The 6,643-nt window shown below is 32.2% G+C and overlaps 1 long non-coding RNA gene and 1 pseudogene across 1 annotated transcript; both read left to right on the top strand.

Annotated features, from left to right (window-relative positions):
* The first annotated feature begins 1,065 nt into the window (after positions 1–1,065).
* LOC132915687 (uncharacterized) lies at positions 1,066–1,744 on the top strand. Its single transcript, XR_009659936.1, has 2 exons — positions 1,066–1,108; positions 1,205–1,744. It is a non-coding gene; the product is annotated as an uncharacterized LOC132915687 (long non-coding RNA).
* Positions 1,745–3,997: 2,253 nt separating this feature from the next.
* On the top strand, positions 3,998–6,256 carry LOC132915689 (putative serine protease K12H4.7; annotated as a pseudogene).
* Positions 6,257–6,643: the final 387 nt, after the last annotated feature.

Here is a 6,643-nt window from a genome sequence, read left to right as displayed (position 1 = left end):
TAATATAAAGATAAAGAATAATAAATTCTATGCCTTTTTCTATGCTACAGAAATGATTGACCTACTCGTCAATCGCACAGTCCAAACCAGTGTGCCTAGAAACCAGTGTGCCTAAAATTTGCACAGTATACTTCTTTTATGATGTAGACATGAAATAAAGAATAATTTATGGAAACTACAGATCCCAAAGGGGCAAAAAGAGGTCTAATTTTTTACAGGGTAACCGTATCTCTATGTCCACTAAGTTTAGAAACCTGAAATTCGACGTACAAACTTTCCACTAGAAATAAACGAACACGTGTTTGGGCGTTTTTCGAAATTGAACCCCTAGAAACTGTTTAAAAAGAGTTTAAAAAAATAAATATAAATTCAAATACTGTTATATTATAAAGTAAATTTAATAAGATCCAAACTCATGTTCGTGAATCACTGTACATGTCAACTATTGTCAAAGCTAACCCTGACAAATGCAACCACATCACATTCACATTGAGAAAACAGATAACACCAAACATCTTCCTGAACGGCACGCAAATAACACAAACAAGGCAAGTCAAACACCTTGGACTTTACATAGATACACACTTCACATGGGGAGCACGAGGCGGGTATGGGTTCTCAGTGCGTAGCATCATGCCTTGAGAAACCCCGATGTATCTGATGTTCACCTATAGTCGGGTGGCGGCTGGTCGGCGCTGTGGCGCCCGTCAGATCGCTGATCCGGTGCGGAGAACTTCGGAGAAGTTGGTGGGCCCATATCTGTCAAGACCACTCACCTCACCTTCACGTGGGGCTCCCCGTCACCCTGCATCGGTCCCGACCAGGGTAGGGTGCGAAAGAGTGAGTGGCACCAAGACGAGAAGACGATAAAACAAACCCTTGATGATGAAGATAATGCTGATATGTCGGAAAATATAAATAATGAAGTTTACGGTGCAGGGGAGGGATACCCCAGTACCAGCGCAGACGTGGGTGGACAAGCGGGCTCCGCTGTGTCGTTAGCTTGTGACCGTGGCCGGATGGGGGTGGACCACCAGGCCCCCATTCATGTTATCGCGACTGGTGAGGAGGAAGAAGGAGACATTGAAATGGAAGAGGCTCCGATAGAGTAAGCTACATCAAAATTGATAAATGACAAATTGATAAATGATAAATTGATAAATGATAAATTGATAAATGACTATGAACTATTGTCTTTTTACAGAATACAGCGAGGTGCCGGGTATTCAACCGCCTTGCTTGGAACGTATATATAATCAACAAATAAAGGACGCGAAATACAGCACACTCTTCTCTTAATACTGAACATTTTACTAATGAATTATAAATAGCCTATATGCAAGTATTATTTACATATTTAATTCGCTACAAACTGCATACAATTATATGTAATCACATATAATTATATATAATCACATATAAAATAAATACAATTGTTTGATGAGATAAGCTACAAATACCACTTCCCAGTGACAATTAATCTAGAACTTATATTTGTCACCAAAAATTATGAACATTATAATGTAATGTGCGCTTTCCCTTTAATTAAAATTATAATACTATAATAACAGATAGACTGCACTGTTGCTCGTTGCAAAATGAACATCTTAAAATATCAACCCTGTTTCTACATACAACTCATTAATATCTATGTACAACTATTATGATATACTTTATACATTTCTCAAGTATGAATTACCACTACGTTCACGAGTGCTTAGAGGAAAACAAGATAAATATAATTTGTGTTTAATTAATTTGTTGTTGTTGGTGTTAAACGAGTCTGAAATGTAACGTTGTTGGGTCAAAGTAAATAGACTTTGACGAATATAAATTTGCTATAGTAGTTTCGTTCAACCGCCTAACAAGAGTACAAGAGTTCTTCCGAAGTAGGTACCCTGTACCTGTATATTTATCTTTACTTTTCAGTCGAACAAGTACCAGCTTACCATTCTTCTACAGTAACGTACCTCGTTAATTATTCCGAATATTTCATACGTCTTTATGCCTCATTTGTCTTTCATCGAGATAATATTAAACTTTATGACCCACCTTTTTTTACCAAAAGATTTTTTAAAAATCAATCAAACCTCACACTTTTATCAAACGAAGAAAATTGAAACTTGCTGTTTATATTACTATATAACAATAGTTATATAGTTCAAGTTAGTACATTAAATTACATCATATTTTCGTGTGACACTCAATGCAGTGAGGTTGCAGAAATAATAGGAGAGGAAACAAATTCAGCTCGGCTGAATATCGATTGACAAAAGTTTCAAGATAGACATTTTTTTTTCTTTTTTTTTTCTTTAATGTTGTTTTTTTTTACAATTTGTCCTGAAGGACATTTGGTAAAGTGTTATATCTCATTGGTAAATAAAAAAAAAAAAATAAAATAAATATAGCATGTGGGTGGCCACCCCCAGCGGGGTGCCAGCCTCGTGTTTTCCAAGTTATATCTTTTATGAAGATAGACATTTATACTAATGTGTTTTTAAATACTAATACATTAGTTAAATTACATATTCCATAAACAAATGTAATCGTACGTGTAATAAAACTATTTATTATTTATCTGTTGAAAAATATATAATAAACGTAAACATATTGAGTAATAAATATATAATTTTATTATACCATAAAATAAAAATTATTCTATATTAATTATTACAATAAATTATTCCATATTTTATATTCTAGTGATAATAAAGATTATATATCTATAAATCGTAAATATATATTTTACAATATAATATGCACTAAAATTCGTTGTTGAAGATAATTACCATATTTAAAGTCGAAAAAGGTTCATAAAATGCCAAAATTTATAGAAAGTCTAAGGTGATTAATAACCCAGATTAATGTAAATAATCAAATGTAATTGTCGCTAATGACCTCGTAATTAAAGTAACATCAATCATTAATAAAATGAAAGTACCGTATGCCATTACAAATTGCAAAGACCATCATTTATAATATACTTCTAGTATGTTATAATTTTTTTTTGTTTATGATTGTCCAGTGAATCTTCTTTTTCTCCTTTTTCAATCTATTTAAGAATAATCGTGATATATCTTTGTTCTCTAACACTAATATCTTCTTTCTAATTCTTCCGAGAATTTTACGCAGTTTACATGTCTTTTACATCTCTTGTTATTTATCAAAATTGATAAATGACAAATTGATAAATGATAAATTGATAAATGACTACGAACTATTGTCTTTTTACAGAATACAGACTCTGTAAGCTATAACTGGATCGTGTTACCCCTTAACATCAGTGAGGTATTGGCAGACTTCATCCTGGTACTGCTTAACTGCCACTTTTATTCAACTTTGTATCCGAGGGTGCACAGCTGTTTCCAAATAGAGACAATCGACGACGTAGGAAACAATGATGAAATCGAGATGCGTGACATGGTCCAGCAGTGGGTCGCCCGACACAGCGAGATGCCGGGTATTCAACCGCCTTGCTTGGGACGTATATATTATCAACAAATAAAGGACGCGAAATATAGCACACTCTTCAACAACAAAACAAGATAAATATAATTAAAGTAAGTACAGGCGATAATACTGCGGATATTTTTACGAAGGCACTGTGTAGAGAGAAATTTGAAAGGTTTAGGTCATGGATGAATGTAAACTAAGAGGAATGTAAATAAAGTAATAAGGTTTAAAGGTTCTATTAAGTAATTCGACGAATCATGTAAATCCGATAAGCAGTCGTTAAGAAGCATCTGGAAGAGTCGGTTGACAACAAGCGAGCGTGCGAGTAGGTTTACGAGGTCTTCAGAGTATAACATATGTGTATAACTGTTGTGTGTTGAATAAAGTGAACTATTTGAATTTCCGAATCCCTTCTATATCTTTACACTAAGTTATCAAATTCATAGTTTAATAAACAGGATATATACAAGGCACTTGTTCAGTTCAGCCTCACAATCTTCAATTTTGATGCACAAAGGAAATATTAATTGTTCATAAAGTACGACCTGCACTCTTTCTGGCAAACTATTGCCTATATAAAAATTACATTAAATTTGGAATAATATTGCTTTGCGTAGGTTCTGATAATAAAACAATTGAACTATTTTTAACTGGCATTTGATATATCTATATCAACTGTTTCTTCTTTCAGCAATGCCCGTTTGTCTTCTTTACTAGTAGACTTTTATGAGGGGTCGAAGCAAATATGGTAATCTAGGTGCTCCAATTTTATCTGAAGATCATGAACTTCCAAGTGCTGAATGGTTTACACAGTTTCTAGATCACTTTGATCCAACTGATGCGCGTGTTTGGCAACAGGTAATAAGAATATATTAAATATTTCTTAATTTTTATTTTATAATATAAATCTTTTTATTATTTTTTCAGAGATATTTCGTAAACGTTAGGTTGGGGTTAGGTTGGAGAGCACTATAAGAAAGGTGGTCCAGTATTTTTGATGATAAGTGGTGAAGCTGCAGCAAATGCTAAATGGATGGCAGAAGGTCAATGGATCGAATATGCTAAGCAATTTGGAGCGCTATGTTTTCAAGTGGAACACCGCTTTTATGGACAAAGTCATCCTACTTCGTATGTAACATTGTTTATAAAATATATAATTGATACATTTTAAGTTATAATGTTACGTTTTTGTTATCTGCAGGGATCTCGGCGTGAAAAATTTAATGTATCTTTCATCGCAACAGGCACTTGCAGATTTGGCTTACTTTATAGAATTCATGAATATTAATTACAAGTTACCAGCTGGTACTAAATGGATTGCATTTGGAGGATCATATGCTGGATCATTAGCTGCTTGGTTGCGTAATAAATATCCTCATTTAGTACACGGGGCTGTTTCTGCTAGTGGTCCTTTATTAGCAGAAATTGATTTTCAGGGTAAATATAAGATACACTTAAATATAAAAAATATTTTATTTAAAACAGAAGTGTTTTATATTAATAATTATACTTTATAGAATACTTTGTTGTTGTTGAAAATGCCCTCAAAGAATATTCTGAAGCATGTGTAAATGCAATACTAGAAGCAAACAAACAATTTCATATAATGTTACATTGTCCTATCGGTCAACAAGGAATAGCTAAAAAATTTATGTAAGTAAAAGTAAAATTCTTCATTTACAAATCAAATATATCATTATTGAAAAATTATTTTTACTTATAGTTTATGTGATCCAATCAACGAACATACCAAACGTAATGATATTTCGAATTTGTATGAAACAATAGCAAGCATCTTTGCTGGTATTGTACAGTACAATAAAGACAATCGTAATAATTCCGCAATGGCTAATTTAACTATCGATAGTGCCTGCGACATATTAACGAACGAAACATTGGGTATTGCTATTGACAGACTTGCAATTTTGAGCACTAAAATATTACAGGCATCAGAAAAAAAGTGTTTGGATTATATGTATAATAAAATGATTCATAAACTTCAGAACATAACATGGGCTAGCGAAGAAGCAGAAGGGGGTAATGTATTTTTTTACTTATACTATTGCTGTTTTAATTTTTATTTATTGTATTTTAAAATATATTTCTTGTAGGACGTCAATGGACGTACCAAACGTGTACAGAATTTGGATTCTTTCAAACTTCGACAGCACGCCCAAAATTATTTAGTGAAACTTTCCCAGTAGATTTCTTTGTACAACAATGCATTGATATATTTGGCCCAAGGTTTATTTAAAATTACGATAAATACATTTCTCAATTATGATAAATCATCAGCTATAAAATTATAACATTTCCGTATTCTAACAGGTACAATATTCATTTGCTGAATTCGGCAGTGAATAGAACAAATATTCTGTATGGAGGATTAGATTTAAAGACTACAAATGTAGTATTTGTACATGGATCAATTGATCCTTGGCATGTTTTGGGAATTACAAAATCAGCAAATCCGCAAATACCTGTCATTTATATTGATGGTGTGTACATATTAATTGAAATTTTTCATTTTTCGTGTAATACAAAAAATTTATTTATTATTATGACCATAGGTACTGCTCATTGTGCCAACATGTATCCTCCTTCCAAAAATGATCCACTTCAGTTGAAAGCTGCCAGAGTTGAGGTTGGACATTTAATAGATGAATGGCTGCATAATTAAATATGATATTTTTAACGCTGTGTGTGCTACATTTAACTACTTTATGATAAGTAGTTTTTTATTTTTTTAAACAAAAATGATGTATTAAAAGAATTAAATTTATCTTATTAACTTTTTGAACAATTTGTATTTTCCTTTATGAACCTCTGTGAAACAATTATGATACATAAATATTTTTAGTTGAAACAATTCGTGCATAACTAAGACTAAAACTAACTATGTACGTACATAACAAGTTACTGAAGATACACGAGTGTTCACCATTCTGTGTTTATGTTTAAAGAACTAGAACGCATGTATAGATACAATCAAACAAGTTTGCCCATAATGGCACTATTACAATTTTTTGTAGATTATTGAAGTATTAAATAAATACATGTACAAACTTACTACGAATATCTTACGTCAATCAATGAATAAATACATATCTATTAATTATATATGTTTTATTCTTGACAAGCATGAGAAAAGATGTTCAACTGGTTAAAATAATACTAAACACAAATAATT

Source organism: Bombus pascuorum, unplaced genomic scaffold (assembly GCF_905332965.1).
Source record: "Bombus pascuorum unplaced genomic scaffold, iyBomPasc1.1, whole genome shotgun sequence".
NCBI classification, from domain to species: Eukaryota; Metazoa; Arthropoda; class Insecta; order Hymenoptera; family Apidae; genus Bombus; species Bombus pascuorum.
The sequence above is the reverse complement of the archived record's forward strand: the minus strand, read 5'-3'. Positions and strand labels throughout refer to the sequence as shown.